Here is a 15,339-nt window from a genome sequence, read left to right as displayed (position 1 = left end):
ACTTCCTTTGAACCTTTTCCAGTGTCTACCTAGGAGATGGGGAAGCCTTGCTCAGTTGATGGGGAAAGGAGGGTCTCTTCCTTCCAGGTTGTTCAAGAGAAACATAGAGAGCTTAGGGAATGAAAGATGGGCCCAGGCTCCAGACCAGGCCCTCCTATGTGCTTAGAGGATGGAAATCCATCAAAGGACTGCTTGTCCGATCTATACCGAGCAGGATCCTTCCCCTTATGCGCTGGCAATGCTAGAGGACTGGGACCTTTCTTTGGAATGCCAGTTTCCCCCTTAGCTAAGCGGGAAAGGAGAGCAGACTAATCCTGCCACCGTTTGGTGCCCTACCTGGAGTTTTTATGGCTACTGTGCATCTTGTTAGTCCCTGATTGGCACCTAACGGCACGCCTCCATGGGCGAGGGAAGCACACTCCACACATGCCCAGGGGCAATTACCAGGAGGGATCCAACCCTGGCACTGCAAAGAGCCTCGCGCCTGCTGGGCCCTCTCTCCGTTTATAATCTCTTCTCTTGCTTATCACTTGACCCAAGTCAGCTGGCTGCGGCCGGGTGGGGAGAGGGAGAGAGATCAGGGACCCAGGAGTCCTGCTTCCTCCTCCACCACCACCACCCAAACTCAGCCTTCCTCCTCCCCCCCCCCCATCTAGCTGTGTTAGGGCACCAGACCAGACCCCGTGCAGCCTCCCCCCGCCAATGAAGCGGGCGACGGGCGAGTCCGGAGCTTTGCTGCTTAGCGCAGTCCAGCGGCTCAGGCTCAAACCAGCCACTCCAGGGCGAGCGAGGGAGGGAGTCGGCTGCTCCGCTTTGCTTTCTTTTCTCTTCCCTCCGTCTCTCTCTCTCTCTCCCTCGCTCTCCCACCCCTTTCTTTTCCGGGAGGGGATCCAATATCCCGCCCCCCCTTCTCCAACCAATGACATCACCAGCACCCCCAAAGAGCCTCTCCCAGCATGCAGCGCTGGCGGGCCCCGGAGACTTGGTCTTCGTTGCCGGTGGAGACGCAGAGGAGGAGGAGGCGGAGGAGGAGGAGGCTGGTGGCGGCGGCGGCAGCAGCAGCAGCAGCGCTTCGGGTCCTGGCAGGTGAGTGCATGGCGAGGCTTGAAATTAAAGATCGGTGGCGGCAGAGAGCGGTGGAGGGGGGGGCGTCCTCCCCTTTCCGAGCCATCCCCGCCTGCACTGAACCGGGGCAGGGGGCATGCCCTTTTTGCACTCCTCTATCCCTCCCTCTTTCCTCTTCTCTCTGCATCCGCAGCAGCAGCAGCAGCCCCTTTGCCTTGCCTTCCCCGCTAATCTCTTTCTCCTTCTGCCGATCTCCCTCCTTCGCCAGCTTTCCCTTCTGACTTTCTCCTGTCAACCTTATCTGAGACTCCTTCCTTCCTTCCCTCCCGCTGGAAGTTCAGTGGCTTTACTCCCCGGTAAGTGGCCTGTGGCAGCCTCCCAGCCTCCTTGTTCCTCCTTCCCTCCCCGTCTCTGCTGTCATTCTCCTGCTCTCCGAGCCCGCTTCCCAAATCTCCTTTCCTCTTATCTTAGGGATCCTCCCCGATCCCGTCCTTCCTAACCCTCTTTTCCCTCCTCCTTAACCTTCTTCCTCTGCAAACCCTACTTCTGCATTTTTTGCGGGGTGGCGGCGGCAATTCTGCTGCTTTCTCTCCCTTTCCAGCACCCCGCCCCCCTCCCCGTTTTCCTCCTGCCCTTGAGTTCATGCATTGCTTCTTTCCCCTCCCTCGCCCAGCAACCTGACATCTCCCCTCTCTCCGTCCTTCTGCCCGTCCTCTCCACCTTCCCTCTCCCGCCGCCGCCAGCCTCGTCTCCTTTCACTCCTGGGTTTCTTCTTTTAGCTCTGAGTTGCGGAGAGACCCCTTTTCTCTCTCCTCCTTTTACCCGCACACCCCGCGCGCGCGCTCCGCCGCCGCCCCACCAATTCTGCAAGATGCAAAGAAGGGCAAAGCTTCCTTCTCCCCTGCAGGTGCAGCAAAACTCCTGGGCTGGACAGCCGCCCCCCCCACCCTCCCCTCTTTCCCCTCCCTCCCCGTTTCCCCTGCGGGGCCCCTTTCTAACTCGGCCTCTCGCGCTGTGTATTTTCCTGTGCAGAAGCCTGGAAAAAAAAGAGAGGGGGGGCACACACGCGCGCGCACGAAAGAGAAGCAGATTGGACTGGAGGTCAAGTTCGGAGAGAGAGGAACCAGGAGCCTGGGAGGAGAAGGAGGAGGGGTTCCTACTCTCCCCCCACACCACCAAATCAGAGCAGAGGGGTCGGCAAGAGAATGGCAGGCAACCTCCCTCCCCATCCACCTTGTAAGATGCGCGTTCTTTGTTCGTCTGGATCGCTTTCCCCCTCCACCCCCACCCCGCGCGCCCACTTTGTGGGAGTTCTTAACTGGGGGGAAAGAGAGGATCACCGCAAGCCCCCTCCCTCCCCCCCCCGAGGATCAGGTAGGTCGGCAGGGCGGGGTGAGGGGCGCTGCAATGGGAGGCTGCTCCGAAGGAAGGAAGTTGAGGCGCTGGGGCCGCTTGGAAAAGATAGGAGGGTTCCTTTTGCAGGAGGGCTCTGCCCTCGAGCGCAAAGTGGGGGGAAGGCAGTGCGAGCCCCGTGTTTACTCGGAAGCAAGCCCTACACTTCACGGGGGCTTGCTCGTAAGAGTTGGGCTGCAGCATAAGAATCGTAGAATCCCCTTGATACTTTCCTCTTTCCTCCCGCCCGCCTCTTTTCTGTCATCTTTCCTAGGATTGGTGCTGTGCATTGCAATAAACATTGCGAAGGAGACCCCTTTCAGATGTTTGTCCCCCCCCCTCATTAATGCACATATTTCGAGGGGAAGGGTGGAGGCTTTTCTGCAAAATCAAAAGGAAAAGCGACTGTCAGGACACTTGGGTTCCTTTTCTGGGAGCCGGAAGAAAAGTGGGTTGGAGCAAGCAGGCTTTGGATTGAGGTGCTCCTTTAGTGGGGAGCGGGGATCTTGAAGTGGGGTGTGTGTGTGTGGAGCGGAAGATTGCCTTGAAAGTGGGGCCTGTAGGATTTGTGTAAGGTGGCTGCAGGCGAATCTGACCCGGAGATCATGAATTGTTTTCCAGTTATGCATTGGGCATCTTGGGCGAAGGTTTGGGGTCTTGGCATCTGGGGGTGGGGGAAGAACACAAATCCAGGCAGCCTCCTTGGGAGACAGCAGCAATTCTCTCTTCCCTGCCACCCTGCCTGGTTTTGCTTGCCTCTCCCCCTCTCGCTCTCTTTCGTCTGTCCCTGAATTCTGCCATTCCACTGCCCATATAATTTATTCATCCCAAGATGCACCTCTCTGCAGTTGCAGGCAGGAATGGGGGAGGGGGGCCCAAAGAGCTTGCCTCCCCCCCCCCCATGACTCTACATTTTGCTTCTGCTTGCAGCCCCTAACCTGTCCTCCGTGGAGCAAGGGAGGAGGGCATTGGGGCATCCATGGAGCTGAAGGGGGGGGTGCCCCCCTCCCCGCTAACGTTTAGTGGGGGGGAGGGCAATGCAACACGAGAGTAGGAGGAGCCCAGGGAAAGCAGCGAGGAGAGCTTGGTGTTGAGGCGGGAGAAGGGAGATTGGGGCATTTTCACGGTTTGAACAGCGTCTCCCTTCCGTGCCCCCCCACTTTTGAGTTGGAACTTGCAGAGTGTAAATGTTATTCTGCTGAGATTCGGGAAGGAGTGGGGTTGAGAGCAGGAGAGCATGTATTTGGGATAGAGCAGGAAACACTCTTTCATTTGGAGGTGGTTTGCATGATCTGCTGATATGGGTTGACTGAGGATTTGGAGAAGTAAAGATGAATTTAGAGCAAGGGTGGCATCTAGGATTCCAGACTCCTCTTCCCTCTCCCTCTATTCCGAAAAGCACACCTCCTTCCATCTTGGCACACACACACACACACCCCCCCCCGCCACCCACCCCACAATCCTAGCTGAGTCGGCTGCTCTTTTGAGAGCTGTGGCACTCACAGGGTTAATGTCTGGCAGTCTCCTTGGTGGGGAAGGGCGGGTCTGGAATTAAAGGGTCAAGGGGGAGAGACCCAGCTGCAGCCTGTCTGTGAAGCCAGACAGGGTCAGAGGTCATGGGCGAGGTCAGGGGTCTCTCCCAGCGCAGCCTCCATTCATTGGCAGCGCTTTGCGTGAGCATAAATCAGTTGGCCTAGGAGGGGAGTGGGGTCTAGGGGGCTACAGGCAAGGAGTGGGGCACGCCTCTGTGGTGCTTGGGGAAGCTGCTGTAAACTGGGAATCCTCGGCTCACATCCTTATATAACACAGCCTTACAGCTCTCCATGCGTGAAAACACCCGTCCCCTCCCCCTCTCTCAGTCTCGCTGTACAGTGCATAGAGACAAATCCATATACCACTCGTGCAACACAGTCATGAATGTGTGTGCACGTGTTTGCACTATGGTTTGTGTAGCAGCACGCCAGAAAAAGTTAACACGTGTTCAGAACCACCTCCGCAGTCCAGGGAAGCAGATGCATATGTTCCTCATCAAAGGTGTCGCTGCATCCGCGCATGCGTGAGTGCACACAAACAGCCTCTGCTAAGATGTTCCAGGGTGGGGCAGCATCTTGGGAGTGGGGGGCATAGCCTTTTGGCTCCCCACTCTCTGACATATATTGCAGGTGTCTCTGTGTAGAATAACACTAGGAGCAGTAGGGGCACATCCAGCAGACACACAGAGAGACACAAATTATGAAGAAGCATGCATTATTCTACCACAATTACCTAAGTTCATTGCTCAATATGCAGATGCATGTCTACTCTTCCTTTCATATACACTGCACAAGTGCACCTTCTTCCCCAATATATCTTTCTGTTCACTCACCTCTGAATATGACACCATCCCACAAATTCCAACACAGCATAGATCCCAGGCCCCTTGTGGTTACTTCCATGTCTCTTTTGCGCAGGCACCAACCAGCCTGTAACACAAGAGATGTGCCTTCATACCCCAGAAATTATACCTGCTCCCCTTAGGCGATGACTGGGCCCTTCCCACCGGTAGGAACCAAACCTTAATGCAGTGGGTAAAGCACATTATAATGGTCTGTAATATAACGAGGAGCAACGCTTAGTTTGAATTAAATGCAACCATCACCCCAGTGCTATGAATCAGCAGATAAGTTTTCCATGGGGATAAGGATGCATCTGAAATTTCACAAGCATGGCCTCCAAGAGTTATGGGAATACCTGACTTATCAATAATCGGGAACTCTCACCATAATGGACAGATTTGAGAACAAAAACAGAGCTGCAGCTATCTAGTTAGTTGTCTCAGAAAGGTAGCAGACCTTATAAGATGGGGCTGTGGACCGATGGGGGAGACTTTGAGGTGTTTGGTTTGTGGGGAAGACTGCTGCCTGGTGATTTCACCACTGCCCCCCTCCCCACCCCCTCAGTTGTGACCTACTTTCTTAACAGCCCAAGTAAAGGTGTCTTGGATGATAAGTGGGCTTGGAGTGGTGGTCCTGATCTGTTCTCCCTTTCTGGCTTAGAGGGGGCTGTATTTGTCCATAGTTTCTTAATTTAAGTGTGTGTCTCCCTGTTTTTCTGCTTGCACATGCAATTTGACTAGGGTGCTTTTATGTTCTGGGTTGTAGCTAAAAGCTTTGATCCCAAATCTTAGCCCAGTGAAATTATGATCTAGTTGGGTGGAGGGGGGGCTATGCCCAGGACACCCTTGTGTCTCTTATCTATGTTTGGCTAATTGTACAGCTTTGGGAGAAGATATGCGTGTGACCGGGCACGGCAGTATGATGTGCAAAGGTGCTGCATGCTCAAGGAGGTCGTGTTCACCTAGCGGAGCACGCCTGCACAGCCGGTCTTTTGTGCACACAAGCATGCAGTCTCCTACAGCCCCTATGCCACCACCCCCATGTACTTTCACTGCCTGTGATAGAGCCAGAATCCTCTTAAGAACTTGACCTCCCGACCAGCTCTAAGGCAGTGTGTGTGTGTGTGTGTGTGTGTGTGTGTAAGAGAGAGAGAGCAGGGAGGGAATTGCAGCACAGCAGGGACAGATGGGGGAGGGGAGCTTATTGCAGTGGTCCCATCACTAGCTATTTTCCTTCTTTGCTCCTTATCCCTTTACTTTTCTGCCCCCCACTTGCCCTCCCCGTTCCCCACTTTGTGGATATCCCAGCCTTGGTCTCTCCCCCCCATATCCTCTGTGTTGGGAAGGTGGAAGCCTGCATTCAAAGAAACTGGCAAATTTTTCTCTTTGCAATAGTTGCTCAGGGACTGTTGGAGGCTGCAGCCTCTCTGAGCTGTGGTTTGAGGGGCATGGTGGAGGGTGGGGATTCTTCCGTCCTTTCGGTGCGAATGAGGTCATGAAAAAGGCCCTTTGAATACAAACCACTGTGGTATAAACGGCTGGTCTGGACCAGTCTCTGTGTGTTTTGAAACCTGCACCATGTCAGAAACGCACAATGGCACCCTGTGATCCATTTCCCCACCTGTCCAGATATATAGATATCCTACCCATCACTCTACTTAACTCAGCCAGCTTCTTATCTCCACCCTTTTTTCTAATGCACACCCATCGATGTCTTGCAATACACCGCCTGCCCTTCATCTCTCCCCATTCATCCATCTCCCCTACTGGCTTCCTCATCCATTCATCACCCTTTATAGGCACTGATCTATTTCTGCTCCTGATAGGCAACTTCCAGCCCAGCTCCGTATTCCCCCGCCCACTCGCTTTTCCATCATTCTTCAGACTTACACATCCGGTGATTCCCATACAACTTTCTATGCCGTCCCACCCCACGCCCTTGCCTTCAACGCCATATGCTCGTATTTACCGCATCGTCTGCATTTAGCCACCCATGTCGGCCACCATTTCCCACCTGATTTTCCACACTCACTTGTTCAGATATGCCCAGGTTTCCACATACCTGAAGGGTCTGGCACTGCTATTTGGTGGTTGCTGGAGAGGTCAGGAAGCATGTGTAAGGGCAAGTGTTTGTGGGGATGACAGGTCTACCTTAAAGGTTTGGGGCAGTTATGAGGCACCTTCTCTCTATCTTGCCCTGTTATTACAGTACCTCTTCTGTTGGCCTAATGTGAATTATGGATTTCCCCCACCTTAGGGGTCAACACCTTTGCTTTCTGTCCTTTTTGTTTGTGTGTTTCCATCTCTCTCACATGCCCACTTGCTCAGCCTTTCCAGGAAACATATCTGTGTCCCCAGGATTTGTGCATTATGATGGGTGGGTGGGTGTAAGAGGAGGATGGGGCAAAGAAGAGAAAATGTGCAATGACATGACCATCCCCACCTACCTAGGAACTTGGGGTTTGGAAGAAGGGAATGAAGGAAGTGGTTTGACCTTCGAGAAGAATGGGTTGGACACAGCTTTCTCATATTACAGCAGAGACAAAAATGTCATAATTATCAGAGTTGGGCTAGTGCTACTAAAATAGAAGTAGTTTCTTTATGTTAGGCCGCATGCATAAGGTTTGTGAGGCTATGCAAAGTCTCATTTGGTTTCATGTTCCCATAACAGATGGTCCTGGCAGGTAAGAAGGAGGTGAAAAGTTTGCCATGCCAGTCTGTTTAAAAGACCAGGCCCTTTTGCAAGGAGGAGAGTGCAATGTATCTTCCATGACAAAGCAAGCAGGTGGCCGCCAGGTCAGCCCCAGTTTCCATCACTGCCACCACCCAGTTTTTTCAGAGCTGTGCATGCTTGCTGTAAGGAGGAACACAGGGGCATGAATTTGGGAGTGGGCCCACTTAACTGATCCAGGGCACCAGTCAATGAGACATAACTTGTGACATTTTGGGAGTTTAGGAGTGCTTCTAGTTGGATCCTGGGTTTTCAGATGTCAGGGGCATAGAGAGGATTCAAATCTGTGTTAACGATTGCGGACATGGGGCCTTGATGGTATGGTAGTTATCTCAGAGGATGCCTTCTTATGCAGAGAGTGTATCTCTGTTCCCAGAAGGGGAGTGGCAGAACACAGAGTCCCAAGTCACTGAGTTTGGTTGTTAGCAAACAGGTTAGTACTCATGGACAGGGTGGACTTCCTTCTGGAACTGTCCTAAGACCTAGGCAGTTGCCTTTCTGACCAAGAGGCCCTGTCCCCATTGCTCAGTCTCCCCCATTGCTCACCCAAAGCAAATAATAGCCAATGCTTCTGGACAAAAGCCCTGCACCTACATTCTAACATCATTCCATCACTCTCCACCACCTACCTAATTCCACTCCCCAAACCCGGGAAACCCAGGAAAAGAAGGACCTTTTCCTGGCAGAGGAAAACCACAGATCCCTTATTCCATGGCTAATCCTAGGGGACAGCTAAGATGGCGGTTTCAGTGTGCGCCTGTGTTTTAAGCAAGGCCAGCCCAACAGGGCGCCTCATGTAGCGAATATGGAGAGCATTTTAAAACCATTTGAAGTCCCAAATATCCTACTGACAAACTGTCTCAGGATACTTGGGGGTGGCTGAGAGATCAGAATGCGGATCGTATACAGGTTTCCTAGAATGGTTTCTCCAGGCTGGTTCCATCTTGCCTAGAGGATGACAAAATATTGGAATATGGGGTAGGAGAAAGCTGAGTGGCAGTGCAGCAAATTACTCAGGTGATAAAAAGGCTCGTTTTAAGTGAAGCAAAGGCCGGGGGGAGGGGGGTTGGCGGCAGTGAAATATTTTAAGGTGGCAGGATTATCATCTTTGATCAAAAATCAGGTGTGGGGGCATAAACCCTGTTAGAGAGGTTCTGGGATTTCTGTCTGTCATGGATTTCAAATGTATGGGGTGCCGTGTCTCCCAGGGGGTCCCCTGCATTGTGTTGGCCTCCTGGGTTGTTGGTCAGCATTGTGCATTGTCTTGCTCCCTAACCAGGTCGGTATCCTTTGCTTTCTTGACTTCCGTGGCCAGACTCCTTAGCCCTCAGACTGTCCCATAGCCTTTGTGCGGTGATCAGCCTCCGAAACTGTGTGGCTTTGCGTAGTTGTCTCGGGTGTGTGTGTTAAATGTGCGCGCATGTATTTGTGGGCACACGCCTCTGTGGGTACCGTGACACTGCAGTCTGGTGCGTGCACGAGGGTCACCGCTGTGCACTTGCTTTGCTGTTTTCTCTTTGTCGCGTCCCCCTCCGCTCCCCCCCCGCGCGTTTGGCGCATGCATTCAGTTTCACCTGTGCGCATTCTTGTGGCATTGTAATTTATCTGCTGCTGTGCATTAGCCGGGTGATGTACATGGCTGCGTCGCTCTTTGTCTGCATCAGTGGTGCTCTGTGCTTCTGTATCGCGGCGAATCACTGCTTGAGTCTCAGCACCTTGGATCCGACTGTTTGCTCCCCGTGCATGTGGTGCTTCAGCCCGGATATGTCGCGGCACATGCATGTGTGTGTGTGTGCACTGTTGTACGTCTGTATCAGGTGCTAGACTGATTCTCCTGGGACTCTGCCCCAACCCCGCCCCATAGTGTCTGTGTCTCAGCCTCTTTCCCCCTCCCCAAGATCCCCCTTCAGGGGTCAGGGAGTGCCAGCGAGACAGTCTGCCGCCATGGCAACGAGGCCTAACACAGGCTTCAGCCTGACAGTTCTGCTCCCCCCTTAACCCTTCCGGGCCCAGGTTTCGCTACCTCTCCCCAATCCACCCGCTCGCCCCAATTCAGTCTGCTATTGAGTCCTCTCGCCCAGAAACTTTGCTAGTTAGCTTTTCCGCTGCAAACCCCTGCGGCTTAAAAAACACGGTGACCCCTCTCTCCCCGCTGCCAATACCCCTGACTTTGCAACATCAAAGTTGCTTAATTGCTTCAGCCCCAGACCACCTTTCTAATGGCTTTGTACCACCCCTGCGTCTGCACTGCCGGTACGGCTGCTGTTGTGACGCTAAGCTAACCCCCACTCCCCAAAAGCCCTTCCTATTCTTTTGTGTCGTACTTAAACCAAACCTGAAAGATCCAATTTCCCACCCACCATGCTTTTCAGCTGTTGCTACAGCCAAAAAAGGGGGGCAGGCACCTTGTTCTTCTAACTACAGAGTTTTCTAAAGGATGAAGTATTCATGGGGACTAGATGCATGCCCTTCCAGCCATATCTTATTTTCTCACTGTGTATACTAGCTGCAGATGTGGGTGGTATTTAAACCTCTTAATAAGTTACATTTAGCTGGATCCCACAATACTTCATGATGATGATGATAGTTTCCTGGTGGATCTTACAACTTTGCTGTTATATCGTACAATTTGGGAAGCTAGATTCGCGTCCAACAAACATGGATTTGTGGGGGACTCCAAATGCAATATACAGTATTTGTTATTCTAACCATAAGGGAAGGGGCACATCTGAAAATATGATTTTCAGGTTTTATCTGGTGGGTTGGGCCCGCTGTCAGGCTTCATGGAACCACTTTTATCCCCTCCTCCCTGCATATAATTTTTTTTAAGTGTACCTATTTTTACTCTTAACAAATGTTGGGAGGTCATGTAGAAGCCACAGATTGACAATAAGCAGCAGCTGCCGTGAGCTCAAAGGGTTGTCAAGAGGCCCTGAGAGGTGAGGAAGGGAAAAGGAGAGAGTCCTCTCTTAAGCAGGAATATTATAACTCAAGAATGGGCATCTTTTTGTGGGCCCCTGTACCTTTTAATAGCTATGCAGAAGGGGGAGCACAATAGCCCTGGCCTGCTTGTAATCCCCAGTAACTGGGGACGTAGCATATGACCAGTAGCCATTGGGAGGTGTTCTCCACAATTTTGTCTCATCACCTTTAAAAAGCCACCCAAGCTGGTGGCCTCTTGTGACAGGGAATTCCACAGTTTAACCGTTTACTTTGTGAAAAAGTCCTTCTTGTCTGTCTGAACCGTCCAACGTTCAGCTTCTAGCACAGTGAGAGAAATTTCAGTGCACCACTCCAATATGAGAAGCAGCATCTGCCAAAACATTTTTCTTGCATATGGCTCTAAAAAACACAGACACCTTGATGCAGAAGAAAGGTTGGTTGTCTTCTCCTTGATTCCTCCACCATTATAAACAATAAGAGAAAGAGTCCCTCTGCCCTTTCCTTCCCAATGTGCCTTTGTCCGGCATGAAGCACATGGCTGTTTGCATCATAAGAATTCTGGGGTGCATCTGTCTGCCTAGTCTCACAGCGGAAGGAATGGGGTTGCATTCTTTGGTTCTTAAAGCTGACTGGGTAGGGGAGCAAGGCACACTCCCCTTTGAATAACCCCCTTCCAGAAGACTGCATGCTGTTGGCTTATGTTAATGTGAATTCAGCCTGGTATGAGGAAGAGTTTTGTATACCATTGGTCCATTGCAGAGAGAGCTGAATTGCCTTAATCCTTGTAACGCATCCCATTTAAATCAGGCGCTAAGCAAGAAAGGGACTGCAAGCTTCTGTGTTTATAAGAGCATCCTTCAACATAAGTACAGGAAACAGCCACCCTTACCATTGCTGCCTTTGAGGAAAAGCCAACACAGCAATCCTGACCCAGCTAGCTTTTTAGCTGGGCCTAAGGCAGGGGTGTGGGACCTTTTAGGAATAGCTGGCCAGATCTTTATCTCTCTCCATCCTGTGGGCCAATTTTTGACCAGTTGGTGAGACTATGCTCCTGTCAATCATCTGACATCATAATGCACAAGCAGCCAGTCCAGTCATGCGACATGGGGTGAACGGCAGGTGGACGTGATTTGGGGAGAATGGCCTCATGGGCCAAATAGAGAGCCGGATTTGGCCCAAAGGCTTGAGGTTCCCTACCCCTTGGCCTAAGGGGTGTTGGGAAGGGGAAACTTTGGGGTTGCTTAGCAACTACATTTCACCTAGTATCCCCTAGTTTTAGCTTCTGCCCTTAATGGATACCTTTGCCACTGGTGGGTATAATGAGCCACTGCTGCAGAAGGCAAGGTAAAGGTAAAGGGACCCCTGACCATTAGGTCCAGTCGTGGCCGACTCTGGGGTTGCGGCGCTCATGTCGCTTTATTGGCCGAGGGAGCCGGCGTACAACTTCCGGGTCTTGTGGCCAGCATGACTAAGCCTCTTCTGGCGAACCAGAGCAGCGCACGGAAACGCCGTTTACCTTCCCGCTGGAGTGGTACCTATTTATCTACTTGCACTTTGATGTGCTTTTGAACTGCTAGGTTGGCAGGAGCAGGGACTGAGCAACGGGAGCTCACCCCATCGCGGGGATTCGAACCGCTGACCTTCTGATCAGCAAGTCCTAGGCTCTGTGGTTTAACCCACAGCGCCACCTGCGTCCCTTTTTGCAGAAGGCAAGGTTGACTGCAAAGATGGTGTGAATACTTGCTTATTTATTTAATTATTTAACATTTAAATCCTGATGTATGAATTTATGAGGCCCTCGTGGTGACTTGCCATTCAACCTTTTTCTAACGATTTTTGACTTACAATTCTAAAACAAACAAACAAACAAACAAACCCCCCTGTTGAAATCTACCGAGCTGAAAATTATTATTATTATTATTAACAACAACAACAACAACAACAACAACAAATCAACTGTAAATAGTAAGCTGGCTCAGCCTCCGAAAGCTGACTGAAATAAAAGTGGAACAAGTCAGTGGAAGGTGAGGACAAAGCTGGCCTGGTGGGCTTCAGTTCAGGTAACCATTTACAGGTTGCCAAAAGAGAGGAAATGCATCACTAAGCCGGGGGGGGGGGCAAGTGAGCACAGATTTGCATAGAATAATTACCAGAATTTAAATAGAAATGCAATACATCTCATCATCGTGGAGAAGCCTGTGACCTGGGAACCTGTGTGCCTCCTCTTTCTGGGGTCTTGGCATACAAGGAGGCCTGTAAGAGAGAAGTCGTTTTCCTTATGTATTCCTGAGTCTAGACCTGTGGCAAATGCATTCAGCCCTCAGTATCATCCCGCTCTCCAGAAGCTGTGGGCCACTCTTGCTATCTGGACTGCGTTCCTTTCTGGTGTGTGTGTATGTGGGTGGGTCGGTGGGTGTACGCCCAAACAAGAGATAGTGAGGCAGGGAAGGGATGGGATGGCACAGAGGGAGAAGAGGCTGTGTAATTTGGCAGTACTGCAAACACCTCGTTTTGATGCTGCCTCTGCCCACAATCTCCCCACCTACGCAGTGATTTTTTCCTGTGGGTCAAGGACCCTCCATAAGGTGAGGGGCATTATTTACTGCCGGGCTAGATAATTCAGGGCTTATCTCTTTGTTTTCATATCCTGGTTCCTGATACATCCCAGCCGTTGGCTTCACTCCTCCACCACCTTCAGCCACTTAAAAGATCTCCTCCTTGTTCAAATGTCTTTATCTTTTTCTCCCTTGCTGCCCCAAGATATGTATTGGCAGTGGCCGGGTGCCCAGAGCTGGTAAAAGATGCTCATGGCAGCAACCCCTTAGTGAGTACCTAGGAGCAAAGCTGGGCTGAGCATTACCCTCCAGGATATTGTCTCTCACCCCAACCCAGATCCAGCTGGGATGGGAGATGTACAGGCTGCCTGAAAGCCAAGCATGCCGTCTGGGAAGGTGGTGAGAGGCTTGCAAGCAGAGGGAGAAATGCTGATGGAGATAAAAAAGGGTGTGCTCACCAATCGATGAGGCCGTCTTGAGAAGATGCCTGGCTCTTTGTCCTTTTTAATTTGAGTGCCCCATTGTCTCTTTGTCAGCATTTGGAGGCTTAAAGCTCTCCGAGCTCCTCTATGGTTTTTGAACAAAATTCAACTGTCTGTGAGTTCCCTTTAAAAAAAAGGAAAGAAAAGGAAAACTAGTCACTTGCGCAATTGCCTTTGCCTTTCTTTGTTTCTTTATTTTGTCGGTGGTCTTCAACCTTTCAGTCTGGGACCCAACTTTAATCCCAGCCTGCTACAATAGCCCTACTATTCATTTTCCATTATGTATGTATGCCCCCGTCTTACCCTTTTCTTTTCCCTGTCCACTTTCTCCTTATCTCTCCCCATGTCCTCCACCTTTATCCTCTCTTTCTGCTTCTCTTACTAATATATATGCATATAGAAAGAATACTGTGATTGCCCCTCTCATGTGTGACCCATCTTGGGTTGACTTGTAACCTGTTCCCACCCCCTGCCCTCAATTGGACCCCAGAGAAACTTGGGGCTTCCAAACTAAAACTGCAATCCTAAACATTAGGCTTCATTGAACTCACATATTCTTCTAGGTAAACGTGCTCAGGACTACACGACAAATTCAGGAGCATGGCTGCTCCTACAGAGTCGTCCTCTCTTCCTCCAGCGATAAGGAAGGACGTCTTGGAGCCAAACTGGCAGAAAAGAGGATAATTTGACTTAGCAGTCTATCACTGCAACACAGAGGTGTAATAACATCCCAGTAAATATAGGACCTAGGCTGTGCAGGAAGGGAAAGGCAGGATGCCCACCCTAGTAAGTTAATTTGCTGCCTTGACATGTTGGCGAGGACCTGTGGTTTGTACACCTTTTCTAAAAGGGATTAGGTGAATATATGAAAAATTGTTCTATTTGTGTCTATTAGTTGTGATAACTTGTACAGGGTACAGCATATATATATATCTCTCAGTAACTGGTTCGGAACAAGAAAGGAAGGCTATTGGCCCATACCTTGCTGCAGAACTCCCAGAGGCCTTATGGTAGACCATCGTTGGAAACAAGATATTGGACACAATGGGCCTTGGTTTGATCCAGTATAGCAGGGACTGTAGCTCAGCAGTCGAGCACATTGCATGCAGAAGTTCCCAGGTTCAATCCCTGGGCATTTACAGTTTAAGGAACAGCTAGCAGGTGGCAGGAAAGATTGTCTGCCTTGGGAGCTGCTGTCAGTCAGAGTAGATAATACTGTACTGGACTAGGTGGACAAATAGTCTGACCTGGAATGGGCTAGCTTGCTATGCTTCCAAGTCAGTTCTGTGACTTGTAGGAGTCTTGCTAGTGTGGAAATGAGTCTTTTGCCCTAGCTGAAAGCACGCACGCCTGCCAATCCAAAACTTGAGCAATCTGCAGTTTATTCCCCCATCCCTTCCCGTTTCTAGGACCAGAACCTGGAAGGTCCATGTCCATAGTTCCTTATAGCTATTGCCTCCAACCAACTAGGTTTTATCTTCTGTTGAAGCATCAGAGGTTGGTGTGATTACCAATGGCATTTTGGGTGCTGCACATTAGTTTTTGAGTATGTCTGCATGGTGCTTCGTTTAGGGGTCTGATGCATTTGTGCAACGTGCTTGACTCCTGAAGACTATTAAGTCCAGGGTCTCCAATCCACACTGACCCCTGCTTTTCTAGGCAGTTGATGGGAATGAAGATAGAACTGTGCAAACTACATTCCCAGCTTCCCTTTAGGAGCACAGGGGGAAAGCACCTGTCTCATCAGGGACACTTCTGTTGAGCATCAGAGCAGCAGCACTTGCCAGCTTGTGGGTG

At 50.9% G+C, this 15,339-nt stretch overlaps 1 long non-coding RNA gene across 1 annotated transcript in view; it reads left to right on the top strand.

Moving 5' to 3' along the window:
* The first annotated feature begins 664 nt into the window (after nt 1–664).
* LOC309537386 overlaps nt 665–15,339 on the top strand; it is a 49,105-nt gene continuing 34,430 nt past the window's right edge. The window contains exon 1 of the long non-coding RNA XR_014221858.1: nt 665–1,086. This is a non-coding gene — a long non-coding RNA (uncharacterized lncRNA). The remainder of the gene's footprint in view (nt 1,087–15,339) is intronic.

The sequence above is a fragment of the Podarcis vaucheri genome (assembly GCF_965113315.1).
Source record: "Podarcis vaucheri genome assembly, chromosome: 7".
In the NCBI taxonomy this organism is placed as follows: Eukaryota; Metazoa; Chordata; class Lepidosauria; order Squamata; family Lacertidae; genus Podarcis; species Podarcis vaucheri.
This window is presented reverse-complemented; position numbering and strand designations above follow the sequence as displayed.